Below are 16,277 nucleotides of genomic sequence, written 5' to 3'. Positions count from 1 at the left end.
CAACTGGGTGCTGCCACTGAAAAGGCTTTATCACCTATGCACCTTGATCTGGGATTATCTAGGAGCAACTGGTTGGAAGAGCTCACTAGTCTAGCATAGTGTTGTGTCGGGGTGTCAGGAGTGATTAGTTCGAACGTACGAATCATTTGAGTGAACGAACTGACTGGGATCACTTCATGAACCGATTCGTTCCTTTCTTAGTTCAGTTGAGCTCAGCAGTGAGTGTGGTGGCCGGGAGAGGAACTGCCGCGTGCTGTGAATCACTCGTCAATCTTCGGCAAAAGATGCCAGCCAACATGCGCCGAGCGAGGAGGGAGTGACTAAGAAGAACTGTGTCTGCTGTGCTGCTGTGATTCGTTCACTGACTCACTCATGATTCGAGACAGAGAGACAGACAGAGCTGTCACGGAGGAGGACATGAATCACGTTCAGCTCGCGCTGTCACTGACTCTTCATGATTCGCGAACACAGAACTGTCACGGATTCAGTCCACGGCGAAACAGTCGGGGTGGCCCGCGACAATATATAAGACTTGAAGACCGAAGATTGATGAGTGATTCACAGCACGCGGCAGTTCCACTCCCGGCCACCACGCTCACTGCTGAGCTCAACTGAACTAAGAAAGTTCATGAAGTGAGAGAGCTAGTGTACTATCGCTGAGGAACGAACTGACACACAGGCCGTTTCTCAATATCCATACTTGTCCGTACTTGCGTACTCCCGTACTTGTGAAAACGTCATCAGCCTCAGTCCAAGTTCTGTTCCATTTCTCAAGAACGCGAGCAGCGAGTACGATTGTCATATGTAAGTGTTCTCGCTCCGCCCATTTTACCAAGTATGCATCGGGTGGTGACTTAAGCATACTTGGGAAAGCCATATATCCCAGAATGCATTTCGGCGGAACATGGATAAAATACAAATATAAACCTGAAATAAATATTATTTTATTATATTTGTCCAGGAACGCAGTTTTGAAATCATTTGAGGCGAGAAATTAGTCATTTAGAATCCAAACATGTGGTTTGTGTAATAAGATATGACGTTTTTATAGAATGACAGCGGCGCTGTCGGAGGTTATCAGCTCCGCCTCAGCGGATGCTCGGTGCGCACAGTGCCCGGCACCGAGCAGCATTACCTCGGCCTGTCCTGATGAAATGATCCGCTGGCTCAGACGGCTCCGTCATTACATACTTGGTGTGATTAATAGATTTGTTGTTGACATGTTGTTTTTAAAGCAAACGTTTTGACCTGAGTGTGAACTTTTGTATAATATTAATGTTTCATTTATTGTAACTTTGAATTTTAGATTTATATTAAAGTCGCACTGTCATTGTATATGTATTTACATATAATGGACACATTTTATAGTGTATAAAATATTTAAAATGTGAAAATAACAACAATATATGTATTTATTAAAAGTATTTTATATGTTCATTCATCGACACTGTAGGTGGCGGTAATGAGGCTTAAGTGCTTCGCGCCACCCGCCATTCAAACAGTAGAACAAGGGAGTACGCTGCTGTTCAAATTGAAGAATCGTGCTCGTGTAATCCCGTACTTGGCAAGTATGTACTTCAGTCGTACTTCTCAAGTATGTACTTTCCAAGTAAGCAAGTACATACTGGCATACTTGGGTATTGAGAAACGGCCACAGAGAGCTGGTGTACTGTCACTGAGGACATGAATCTCTCTATGACCCGCGGTGCGAACGTACTGCACTCAGGGAGGACTTGAGTCACGTAGCAGGGCACTGGGCTCCTGTACAGAACGATTCGGTGAACGAATCTTTTGAATGAATCATTTTAATGAACTGATTCAAGTGATTCAGTACACTCAAATGAACTGCAGATCCCATCACTAGTCTAGCAGGAGTCTGGAGATGTACCAGATTACATACTGAAAAGTTAAGTCCAAATCACAACATGCATTATGGAACAACATAGAATCAGAATCAGAATACTTTTATTTTCCCTGAAGAAATTGTTTTCTTACAGTTGTTCCATATCAGACTCAATACATTTACAGAAGGGGAGTACAAGAGCACACAAATTAAAAAATAAATAAATAAAGCACAAAACCCTTGTTAAAAGCAAGAATGACAAAAGTGGCCAGCCATGGCAAAACCGGGAACAGCTAGGCCGAGGTACATTTTGAGTTATTTACTGACAGTGGGATTTCTAAGCTTTCCAACAATGTCTAACATATGTAAATCAGATTTGAAGAACATGTGGTCATTTGAATGTAGGCACTCCTCAAACTGCTTCAGGGAGAAATTCAGCCTCAAAGATTTACACTTTCTTGGAGCCAAGAGACAGAATTAGTGCATTTGCATAGCACAACCCCGTCCTGGCCCCAGCATGCAACAGCATGGAGGATCACACTGGCCACAACAGACTCATAATATATCCTGAACAGTATAGTAATTACATAAAGATCAACGACATTACAGAGAGCAGAGAAAACCAACCATTCACACAATGAGCTAACACTAAGCATCAGTGGAGAGAAAAAAAAAACACTTTAAAGGGACACTGTGTAGTATTTATGGGTTTATATAACCCAAAATCCACTTTTTTATACATATTATGTGCTCCTGCATTGTCTAGTCGCTGTATAATAGTTTTTGTTTCATTTTCGTAGTGTTTCAAAAAGTCATGTAAAATAACATGGTCGCGGGCCGCGTTTGCATAGCCACTGTTAGCAGCGAGACACCATGTTTTTACCGGAGCCTGTAAGGACAAACGCGAGAGAACAAATCAAGCGTCTCTTTACTTGTAGCAGAAGTTCCGCCTCCACTCTCTCCGCTTCGTCTGCTACGGCCGCGGTAGCTCGCCCTCTCCCTCGCTTCACGAACCTCATCTGCTGACACGGAGAAAGACGACGAGGACGACATTTGACCGGCTGAGGATACCGTAGCGCTCAGGGAGGGGAGGGGGTGAGCAGAGTAGTTCTTTGTTGTAAATTTTAGCCTCTCCTCTAGATGTCACTATAAACCTTTAACAGGAATAAATCTCTGACAGAACCAGACTCAAAAATGTAGAAGCAATGTGTTGTCAGCGTCTTCTCCACGTTCAGCATCTGTATTTTATCAAATCTCCAACAGAGACCCTCTTTGAGACATTTTCGAGAGGGGAAACAACACTTTTTAGGTCTGCTTTAGTACAGTTTTTCTATTGTTACTCAGCCAGCATGTCCATGTGGGCCCCATAAGAGTTATATTCGGGCTGACAGCGGGTTTGTCCTTGGGTTCCATGGCGGTCCCAGCTTTGTCTGCCTGCTTCAAACCCATGCCCTTTTTTTAAATACACCGGGCTTGGAAGAATCTGGATAACTGTATATCAAACACAAATAAGAAAGAATAAATATATAAACAAATAAATACATAAATAACAACAACAAAAAAAAGGGATATTGTTATGATATAATATATGAAACGATATAGATTTTATATGGTTAAAATCATTAAAAAATTATTAATTAAATAATTAATTAATTACATTTAAAGTTATATTTGTACATCGTATTCCAGATTTGTAACATTTGAGGGAAATGGTTATGCTTTAAGGGGAAGGGTTAGTTTTGTGATTATCAGCATGAGTCAAGTAGGAGTGACCTACATTACAAATCAATGCCCGTGTCAATGACTGCATTTACATGACAGGTGTTGATGTCCAAATTTCTTTTAGAGAAATATGGGTTTTAAGTGACCCATATCTGACATCTGGATTTACAGTAGGGGAAAATAAACCACAGGGTTGGTAGGGCAACTGACCTGAAAATGGTTAGCAGGCCACAATGCAAATAGCATTAGTGTTACTATGAAATTTAGAATTTTTTTGTGTGTACATTTTTTCACTACATAATGAACGATCACACTATTGCCGAAGTTTGATGGTGAACCCGTATTTTGGGCTACTGTGTGCACAGCCTCTTCATTGGATGTTTGCTGTCACTGCACTGTACTGTAGCTCCCATCGGTTGGTCCAAATAACAATGATACATGGGTCAATTGGCTGCTCACATTACATCTCCTGAGGGAGGGAGGGATGGGAGTGTGGGTGGGGGTCTTTCTACGATTGGGCTGGGTGTGGATCTCACTCTTTTCACTGTGCAACTTTGATGTGACTCCAGTCCCTGACAGCTGATACTGCGGCTGAACCTGACACTCGCTGCTGCCCCTGTAGAATTGGGAAGAGGAGAATGGGTTTTGAGGAGAGCGGGACTAGAATGCCAGAGCATCTGTTGTTTTGTGTGCCAGACAGATATGCTGGTTGGTTCAATTCAACCAGACAGGCCACAGCCCATACTGGAGAGGAAGAATCCCTGGAGGGAAAACAAGTGTGTTTTGATGTTTTAGTCATTTTCATGTGTTCACATGGACACATAAAATATAATGCGGTCTTGATGGTGATACAGGATTGTGTATAAGCATCTGCTTTACCAAAGCCCAACTGCATAAGCTATATTGTTATAAGGGTCGCAGGGGCTTGGATATTATCCCAGCTGTTAGGGGGTGAGCAGCGAGTACATGTCAGCAGTAAATCACAGTACTGATACATATACAGTGCTATGCAAAAGTTTGGGCACCCCTGTAAATTTTCATGATTTTGCTTTATAAATCATTGGTTGTTTTGATAAGAAATTTCAGTTAAATATATCAAATAGGAGACAAACACAGTGAAGTGAAATGAAGGGAATACTGTAATCTTCCTTCCTCTTTAAATCCATCTTTTTTTTTAAAGGGCCCATATTGTGCAAAATCAACTTTTTAATCATTTTAGTACTTATATTTGTGACTCAGGAGGCCATACCAGTCCCCAAAATGTGAAAAAACAAGACTCAGTCATGTTTTAGTGGTTCCACTTAGTGTAAGTATAGGCGATAAAACACGCAATGTTTAAACCTCCCGCCCAAGTTACGACACATCGCACATTTCACCGTGAATGTCGCCCCCCCCCCCCCCCCGAGTACTTCAGAGCTCCACCGTAGCTCCTCCTTGTCCCTGTGAGTACAGGTGCGGGGGGAAGAGTAGCTGCACAGCGGAGCACAGTGTTTTACACAAACTTCCAGCCGCAGAGGATTTGTGTGTCCAGTGGATATATTTTATGTATGAAAAAAATGTGCTGGATAAAGTCAGCAAATGTGTGTTTGTGTGTTCGCACCACTTCGCATCAGACTGTTTTGTGAACCTCGGTCAGTACAATTCTGAACTGAGCAGAAGACTGAACGTGAAACGGGGAGCAGGACCAACTGTCCGTGGGGAGACTGCAGTGGAACTAACTGTAAGTACTCTTTAGAAGACACATGCTTAGTTTGTCATTGTTCGCCTAACGCGAGCAATGAAAGTGTTCACCGTGTCAGTGCAGTAGGCTGACTCGTGAAATATAGTGTTGTGTCAGTCAGGAGTGATTCGTTCGAAAGTACAAATCATTTGAGTGAACGAACTGACTGGGATCACTTCATCAACTGATTCGTTCCATTTTTAGTTCAGTTGAGCTCAGCAGCGAGCATGGCGGCCGGGAGTGGAACTGCCGGGTCCTGTGAATCACTCTTGAAGTCATTCGCCGACGCCATCGCCGTCACTCACTCGTGAATCTCACTCGACGAACTGACACACAGAGAGGAGGTGAACTGACGCTGAGAGATGAACTGACACACAGAGAATAGGTGAACTGACGCTGAGGTACGAACTGACACACAGAGAGGAGGTGAACTGACGCTGAGAGATGAACTGACACAGAGAGGAGGTGAACTGACGCTGAGAGACGAACTGACACACAGAGAGGAGGTGAACTGACGCTGAGGGATGAACTGACACACAGAGAGGAGGTGAACTGACACTGAGGGATGAACTGACACACAGAGATGAGGTGAACTGACGCTGAGGGGTGAACTGACACACAGAGAGCTGGTGTAATGACGCTGAGGACATGAATCTCGTCCGCGCTGTCACTCACTCACTCTATGACCCGCGGCGCGCACATACTGCACTCAGGGAGGAGGTGAGTCACGTAGCGGGGCACTGGGCTCCTGCTTAGAACTGAAAGATTCGGTGAACGAATCTTTTGAACGAATCATTTTAATGAACTGATTCAAGTGATTCAGTACACTCAAATGAACTGCCGATCCCATCACTAGTGAAATGTACTGTGGTGCGTTTTTGTGCTCGGGGAAATTGGCTTTAGGTTCGTATGCTTATCAAGTATCCTGTTTGTATGCTTCGCTGCTAGCACGAGCAGAGACGTGGCCTCCGGCCTAACAAACAGTCATAACTTCTAATAAGGTATGTTTACTTTGTCATTGCTCGTGTAACGGCAGCTATGGCTAAATGTGGTTAGCTTCAGAAGCCCTTTGTTGTTTTTAGAGACTCACGGAAAGTATTCGCCGTTGTCAGTGCAGTAGGTTGACTCGCTGAAATATACTGTGATGTGTTTTTGTGGTCGGGGAAATTGGCTTTACGTTCGTATGTTGTATAAGTATTGTATGCTTTGCTGCTGGCACGAGCAGAGACTTTATGGTGTAGCTAGAAAAACACCTTGAACGCACCAGTTACGTGCAGCTGCAGTTAGCGAGTGACATGTGTGGATCAATAATATGAAGAGCACGCGTTTGAAAGCACAGCAGAAAGGTAACAAAGGTAGGAACATATCAGTTAACTGCAAACATTTAGGCTTCAATGTGACGGACGTTGAGCAAAAGTAAATTGTTTGAAAAGTTTCTTGCGCTGTCGGAAACACGACCAGCGACACCACAACACAGTCCTCTATTAACGACACTCTTTACAATGCCGTGTCTATTAATCATGATTTCAATATCAAATATCAAATTAATCTTTTTTGTTATTACGTATGGACATACATCCACACGAAAGTAAACCAGTTATGCAGCCAAATAATGTAATGTAAATCGTTTTTTCGTTTTTTCGTTTTTGGCCAAAAAACGGAAATTCAGTTCGTTTTTTCGTTTCACTGGTCTTACTGACAAACAGATATACCACCCAATATTTCCTTTCCTTTTGGTGGGTGGGTCTTCTGTGCCCACTTGCTTCTGATTGGCTATGTTTGCGCTGTACTCTTCAAAATAAAAGCACAACCTCTTTGCCTTCAGTGCAATGCCAACAGACAGATAGATAGATAGATAGATAGACAGATAGATAGATAGATAGATAGATAGATAGATAGATATTATTATTATTATTATGCTCTTATTGACCTCCGCCAGGAGATATATGTTTTCGCCGGCGTTGTTTCTGTCTGTCTGTCTGTCTGTCTGTCTGTCTGTCTGTCTGTCTGTCTCAGGCACAGCGTTATCCAAGTAGGTCTAACTGCAGGCCGCAGACCCCATGGCAGACCATTACAGACACTCCCCTTACAGACACGCCTCCTCAAACTCTGATTGGGTGAGAGTCTGACGTGATGACGTTTACTTTTGTTGAAACTTTATTTATACACGCGTATCTCATGCACTCATTGACAGAGACTTTCTACCACGGTGTGCGACAATAATAGAGACGAATAAAATACTCGGTGACATTTATGAACACAGAAGTGTACTTTGTATGCAATTTATGAATAATTAAAGCCACTTTGTAAACTATTAAATAATATAGCCAAACTGCTAAAATATATAAATGCAGATTATACACATACACATACACATACACATAATTATCATGTTTATGATATAATGATCACGTTTACAAAATAAAGTATTAAGTTCATGAAATATAATTATAACGTTTATAAAATATAATGATCACGTTTATATATTACAGTATCACATTATAACGTGATACTGATCCCCAAAAAAGTGTGACGGCAATAGCTTCTGTACAATGTAACGTTTGTGAGTAATTTTATTTATTTTTGCAAACTTCCATGATCACAGTAAACTGTAGGTTATAAAAAGGTGTGTTTAATAGGCCTACACTTTCTGAATGTCTTATTAGTGTTTGACAGAAAAAGTATTAGAAATATAAAAGTCTACTTGTTCTGTTTTTACACTCCCATGAGGTACAACAAGAAATCACTCAACAAAGCTTTCTACAAAATCAACAATAAACTAAACTATTGCTGATTATGTCATTAAGGAGTTGTTACCTATTTCCAGGTAGATATGTTTTCACATATCTACCTGGAAATAGGTAGATATGATATCTGAATCAAACACAGTTGGACATCAGTGGATATTTTGACGAATGAAGTCATACAAAAGCTCTGAAACACTTGATTCTGCACAGAAAGTTGTATAACTTTCAAATCCATGTAATGAGTACAAGAAATGAGTGACATATTATTTTTATTTGTGTAACACAACAACTATTCACACTTTTGGAAAAGAGCCCCGGCTGGAACAAGGGTCTTTCTGCATGGAGTTTGCATGTTCTTCCCGTGTGTGTGGGTTTTCTCCAGGTTGGCCGGCTTCCTCCCACAGTCCAAAAACATGCAGATTTGGGGATTAGGTAATTTGGCCAATGGTGTGAGAGTGTGAGTGAACGGTTGTTGTAACGGATGTAACGTTATTACGGAGGAGCTGAGAATAAAAAAGGGTGCTATTACATTCCCGCTGGTGTGGAGAACACAGGAGTAGCATGCTCGTTACTCAAACAAATCTAGAGTTTTATAAGCAGTGAGTTACACAAACAGCGGCCAGCGATCGCAGTATTTAGTCCGCGACCGTTTTTAACCGACGTACAAACACAAACATTTTTAAGAAAAGTTCAAATAGAGATCATAACTAACCATTCTGACACGTCGTGTTGCAGTCTACATACAACTTCTTCTGTGGCTTCCTCTTCTTGGTTCGCGTTCAACTGTTGTCATGGTAACATGAGCATGCCGGCATGAGAGTGCCGGCGTCGACACTCCCCTGGAAGCAGTGGGTGTGTGTTTACCTGGGTCTCATTCACATGTAAATGATCAGGCACAAAACCGAGCATTCTGAAAAGGGCTGTTTTGGCAGGGTTATTGAACTGCTATTGTGCTTCATCCTTATGATATTTGGACTAAAGCATGACACAGACATGTTCATTAGGGCATCAGGAACTAGTTTAACTTGGGGTGTAACTTTGTGTTTTATTTGTTTTAATACCTTATGGCGCTTTTCCACTAGCTCTACGCTACACGGCACTGAGCGACACGGCACGGTTTAGTTGTGTTTCCACTTCAGAGAACGTACCTTCTCAACGTGGGCGGGGTTATCACAACACGGCTACAACGCGGCTGCGCGAAACTGCTGTGACGTCTTTTACGCGAGACACACGCACATAAACAATGGACGTGGAGTCGTTCTAGCTCAGTCTGTGGCATTTGTTCACACACAGAAGAGAAGCTCGCCAGAAAATGCTACAGGCGGCAAGAAGAAATACTGTGGAGGCGTACAGAAAAGTTTGGGAAGTCATACAACATGAAACTGAAGATGAGTTATGAGACGACGAGTGAGGGTAAGCTAAATATAGTTGCTATCGCTAACTAGCTCATACACAGTACTGTGCAGAAGTTTCTGGCACCACCAGCTCTGTTGTTTTTTTGAGTATGTAATACTCAAGCATGTCTTGAATAAACCTGGTGTAATAGACGTTTTTTTACAGCATATATTTCTTTAAATGAAATAGTAGGACAAACACAGGATTTACCAGAAACATTAATTATGGTTCCACTCCAGTATTAACAGAGCTGTGTTATTGTTTAAGTGTAAGGGTAGATCACACTAAATACTTGACACCTGTAGAGGATGTTCTTTTAAACAACAAAAAACTGCATACATATATTCTGAATGTGTTCCAGTAAAGTGAAATAGAAATAATGATCCTCTATTGTCATTATAGCATTGCTCAAGCAACAAATCTAATGGTGGCCTGAGGCTTCTACATAGTACTGTACAAGTGTACGGCATAGTAATGAATGTAATCTCTATTTCTGGGATTCTGGTATTAATGTAAGCATGCTGCTTGTGTGTTTCAGATGGTTCTGTCACTCCTGAAAAGGAATGACTGTGATGTCCAGCTGGTGAAATCCATGGTGGTGACCTGCTGTGCTCTTCATAACCTGTGTGAAAATCATGGTGAGCCTTATGACACTGAATGAGATGCACACACAGCAGCTACAGTGGTTGAACCTGTGGTGGCAGTGGTAAAGGGTGTAGAGGAGGGCAGAGATGTATGTGAGGGCCTGATGCGTCACTTGTGAATTTGTAAAATGCTTTATTACTGTACAGTTTTTTCACTGAATTATGAATAAAAGTTTGTACTTTCTGCAGAGATTTCTCCTTTTGTCTGTATACGTTTTGTTTGTAAAGGCTGCCACAATTAACAGAAAGAAAAAGAAAAGAAATACGCATGGGATTCTTGAAAAAAAGAAGTGTGCACATACACTGTAATTAGACACATAATAAATGTCTATCTGTCTATAATGTAAATATCCAACCCATACTGTATATTCTGGAAATTGTCTATTATGTACACTACACATTCTACTCTATTTAACTTTTTATATAGTCTCAGTGTTAATATCTTTTTATAGTGTACTTCTAGTTAATACATGGTTATTATTTATTCTCCTGATCTTTACTGTCTTGCTTCTGTCTTTGTGGGACGAATAAATGACTTATCTGTTTTAACACATAAAATCATCACGTTACACGGTAGTAAGTCTAATTCATGACTTGTGCAAATCTGGTTTCTTTTACAGGTTTACGTAATGTTTTGTTGTAGGTTGAGCACCTAATAGCGACATTGCTAACTAGCTTGCCAACTACGTTGTCTCGTGTAAACAGACGGACAGAGGTTGCCGACTACCTAACTTGCCGGCACACATGATGTTACTTTTACAATGTCTTGTTTAAGTGAGTTTATTCTCAGCAGTAGTTAAAACGTTGCTCTCAGGCTGGAAAAAACACTTACCGTTGGCGTGTGTGGAGTTGTTGAGTGTGATGTGGAAGCCGTGAGCGGACATCGACTGATTGATTGATTGATCGACTCCCGGTAAGGTCTGCTCGTTATGGGCGGCTCCGTCCAGCTCGCTGTATTTTGTCGTCTCCGACTAAACACAGGACAGTCTGGACCTCGTCGTTCAGCCATGGAATGTTCTTATGCAGAGTCGCCATGTCGAAGTATTTGCACGCTACTATTTTTTGAAAAATTGTGGATTTGATTCCTGCATCCGGTGCTCATGATGCACCCAGTGACGACACTTCTGGCCAATCAGTGGCCGGCAGTTTTGACCAGTCAGCGCATAGTACCTGCACCACTGACTTGGAACCTCGTCAGGGCAGGTACTAAAAATAGTGCCTGGTTCCAGATTCTACGCTAGTGGAAACACTCGCTAAACCGTGTCGTGTATCGCAGTGCCGTTGAGAGTCGGGCCGGTGGGAAAGCGCCATTATTCACTTAGTGTGGCATTCTGTTGCTCCTGTTGTATTGTAATGTAATGAAGTTATGTCTATGTGTGTAAGCAATTTTGAATTGTGTCATAATAACATTTAACATTTTCTCTAAAGTTAATCTGAAAATAGCACAGTTGATCTGTGGGTGCTTTCATATTTTAGCCAGATAATCTGTTCAAATCAGACTAAAATCTGAAGGCATCCACGAATGTTGTATTGAGGGATTTACAGATGAAATTATAATCGTATAATCGTCGTAAACATGTTTAATAATTAAGAATGAGCAAAACACTGCAATAACCAATGAGAGCAAGTTTACCAGACTGACCACAGTGTGACAAGGATGAATGTCTCCCGAGCCCGGTGGATGGTTGAGAAACAGGGTCGAAGACAAACCTATGGATTCATGGCAACTGTATAATTATGGAAGCAAATGTGTGCCATTATCCAAATTAAAATGCATTAACAGAAATGCTTTTCATTTTCAAAATGGAGCTGCATTTGTGACGCATAAATAAAATTAATGATCAATATTTAAAAATGCATTTTCATTTTCAAATTCAAGACTGCTCATTCTGTAAATTAATTAAAATGATAAAGAAAATGACATTTAAGATTTTATTTTCAAAACATCCTCCAGCAAAAAGGTAACAAAACCCAATTTGAAATGTCAAAATTTGAAAATTAATAATAACAGAAATGCTTTTTCATTTTCAAAATGGAGCTGCATTTGTGACTCATAAATAAAATTAATAATCAATATTCCAAACTGCATTTCAATTTTCAACTTCTAGACTGCTTATTCTGTGCCTTAATTAAAAGACTAAGCAAACAGAGAAATGCTTTTTCGTTTTCATGTTCGCCGCAAAAAGTGTTTCATAATTCAAATGAGTTCGCAATACTGATGGGCGCAGCCCCTGATAGTGACGTCACTGGCCACGCCCCTTGTTCTTACTGAGCATAGATATGTAAAGTATAGATGTCTTACGGCGGAGTGTCAAACGACAGTATTGGCCAACAGCGCGGACGACACATAAGGAGTCTGGTGTGTTTGGGGACAGCACCACTGATTGTGACCGGGTGTTTGTGTCACACAGTCTGTGCTCCTGAGAACTCCGACACAAGGATCGAGCCAGACAATAATGCCGAACTGTAGATCGGTTAAAACTACTTTTACAATCCTAAAAACGCGGGTTAATCTCCGACAATTACCAGGGAACTGTCTGACATCTCAATATTTAACCGAGAAGTCTGGTCTGCGATGGTCCTCCACTCGTTTGTGTGGCTGTGTGTAGAAGAGCCAGAAGAAGGGGCGTGCCCAGTGACGTAACTATCATGCGCCGCTCCGTATTGCAAACTCATTTTGTATTATGATACACTTTTTGCGGGGTGAACATGAAAACTATTAAAAAAAATTAAGGCACAGAATAAGCAGTCTAGAAGTTGAAAATTAAAATTCAGTTTGGAATATTGATTATTCATTTTTTTAATGAGTCAAAAAATGCAGCTGCATTTTTGAAAATGAAAAAGCATTTCTGTTAATGCATTTTAATTTTCAAATTTGACATTTCTAATTGGATTTTGTTACGTTTTGCTGAAGGATGTTTTGAAAATAAAATCTTACATTTTCTTTATCATTTGAATTAAGTCACAGAATGAGCAGTCTTGAATTTGAAAATGAAAATGCATTTTGAAATATTGATTATTCATTTTATTTATGAGTCACAAAATGCAGCTCCATTTTGAAAATGAAAAAGCTTTACTGTTAATGCATTTTAATTTGGATAATGGCACACATTTGCTTCCATATATAATGTTTTTGTGAGACCCCAAATTCCTGGAATCTCCTCCCTGAATAAGTGAATAAATAATAATTAACTGACTGGCTCGTCTAGTCTGTGCTTTCTCAGGATTAAAACACCGAAAATCGGTTACAAAATCTGTTATGTCTGTGGTCGTCCACATTTTTTAAAAATCAAATAAGATTTGAAAACCCTCTCGTGTGGGGCAGGCATATCCAAAATCATGAAGCATCACTGAGGTGTTTGGATCTTTTGGACCTGGGAACATACCTCAATAATAGAGTGGAGAAATCCTGTAATGTACATTTTAAGGATTCTCCACAATGAACATTTCCTAACAGGATGAGTGCTGGGAGACAAAAGTGCAGTCAGCGCAGTGGAAATATCTGCTGTTGAGGACTTTGACTGTCAGGATGAGAGCTTCTATAGGGCATCCGAGTGCTACAATGAAGGAGTATGTAGACTGCGGGGGAGACTATGTGGAAATATAAACTACATTTGGTCAAATTCGACCATTGCATGGTCAGCCTATATAAAGTTTATACCTTTCAGCCCACCCTCATATATAGTACCTCATAGTCTTCACAACTGTTGAAGTTCTTTACTCCACAGCGTCACAGATTCAATATGCAGCTATTTTTATCTGTCACAGAGGCGCTTAAGAGTTCATTGTCTTGTTCAAGGACAATTTTGCACATAGGCTATGCAGACTGGAGGTACCACTGATCTTCTGATTCCTGGACAACCCACTCGGTCAAAAACCTCTCAGTACAATAGCTTCTTTATTCAGAGGATGTCATTGGAAAATACTTGCATTCTACAGTATCAGTGTCCTTACTGCATAAAAAAACAATACAAGGATACTAAAAGCCACAGGCTCTTTGTCTTTACCGATGTCTAAATAGATGTGGGAAAGATCCATGTGATTCGAGCAACCTGTATTATCTTGAAGAGGACAAGAATCTGCACCAGTGTCCTCTTCCACATCCACAGTGCAATGTTACATCACTCCTTTATTTAGAGGCCATATCAATGTGACATCATGACTATCACTCCTGCATTCACCACGGAGACAAGTGGCTAAGACTGAAACTCAAACCTGGGTATTATATGAGATGCAGAACATCAATGCTAAAATGTCTTTGGGTATGTATCCCATGGGATGAATACTATGTATGTATCCTATGGGTATAATCCCATGGGATTACATTGTAGTTGTTGGGCCAAGCCATTGTAGACTGTTGGGCCCTACTGGAAAGCCATAAAGCCTGAAAAACCACATGTTGAGGACAAAGGAAAATCCTGACACACCAGAGGGTCCAGTCTGTGATGGACTTATTCCGCACAAGCTACTGCATGACATCAGCAGCAGGAAACTGTTCACCCATTGGTGGAAATCACGGGATGCGATAAAAGTGATGAACATACGTAACGTTTTTGCATGTGAAGTCTTTTGCCTCATCAGAACAGAGAGGCCTGATTTTTTTCAAAAAGATACGTCTGCATGTCCATGGTCAGTCCAGGTGGGGCCAGGACGGTTATCAAAGTGTTTGATTATGTCAGTCAGAGTGCCTTTGCCAATTCTGAAAGGAAAAAAAAAATACTTGTTTCAGATCATGGTTCATGTTAACAGGCACTTTATCACTGAATCAGTATAGATTGATCAGTAGTATTGCTTGAATATGTGTGAATGCCACACCTTTATGTGCATGAATCGCACATGTAATTAACACGTTCATCAGACATTGTGTTAATCACATGTGTGATTCATGCATGCAAAGGTTTCACACATTCACACATCATTCAATGCAATGTTAGGTTTAGAACACGGGAGTTTCGTCTCAAAGCATATGAATTATCAAACTGAACCTGCGGGTGTACAAAATCTCAAAGAGGGCCGTGACATGCTCCCCTTACGACTTATAATACGCTCATCTGACCGAACACAAGTTTCTAAGTGTGCATTATTTTTAACACGCCAATAGTGAGCTAGCCAATCTCTAGTTTAGATAATAACCGTAATGGCAACATAATGTTCTGAAACGCACCAGAAGTGTTATCCACACGTTATTCTTGCAGAGGTCATATGCTCCCGTATATATCGATCAGATGATCGTAGCTTATAGTCCGATCATCTGACCGAACACAAGTTTCGATGTGCGCATCATTCTCATTGTAATAATACAGTACCGAGCTAGCGAGCTAAGCAAGCTAGCAAGCATAGCTAATAACAATGTAGCCAAACGGCGTTATGAAACGCACAGTGGATTATTAAAAGACAGCGTCCCTATATGCGTCTGTATGTGACTTTGAATGAACACTAACAACATAGATTAACAACGTTAATGAAAACTCACCCTATACAATAACAAGAAAAAACTTCCCTGTATGTGACTGAACACTAAGGTTATGTATATGAAAACTCACTCATGAGGAGATAGAGCGGTGCTGCCCTGCTGAAAAAAACAGCTTAAACCAGTTTAGGATGGTTGATGGTTTTAGCTGGTTTTAGCTGGTCTTAGCTGGTTTTAGGCTGGTTTAGTTGGTTTACCAAGCTGGACAAGCTGGCCAGGCTGCTGTGTCAGTCGCTGGCCAGCTGGTATGGCTGGTCACCCAGTCAGGCTAAGCTGGTGTCAACCTACCTGACCAGCAACACCCGGCTGGTAGGCTGGAGTCAGCTGGAACCTGGATGGTAAGCTGGGCAAGCTGGTTGGATGGCCAGCCTCTTAGACTGCCAAGGCTGGACTGGGCAAGCATGGCTCATAATTGTCATGATATGTATAAATAATACATCCTGATATGTATATGTATATGTATATGTATATGTGTATATACAGTATATATATATATATATATATATATATATATATATATATGTATATGTGACCCGCCACGGACCAAGTGGGAACAAGTCGGCAAAGCACAAAACAAGAAAAAAGAGGAAAAAGTTTTGTTTTTTTTTCAAAATTAGGGATTTCCGTTTTTTTCAAAATTACACAAGTTGAAGTTTTGAAGAAGCCACTACATGCTTCAAATCACAGTATTGTGGGTCTTAAAACCATAAACTTTGTGTTTGAATTAAGGTTGTTT

This window comes from Microchirus variegatus (genome assembly GCF_963457635.1).
Source record: "Microchirus variegatus genome assembly, chromosome: 2".
Lineage (NCBI taxonomy): Eukaryota > Metazoa > Chordata > Actinopteri > Pleuronectiformes > Soleidae > Microchirus > Microchirus variegatus.
The sequence above is the reverse complement of the archived record's forward strand: the minus strand, read 5'-3'. Positions refer to the sequence as shown.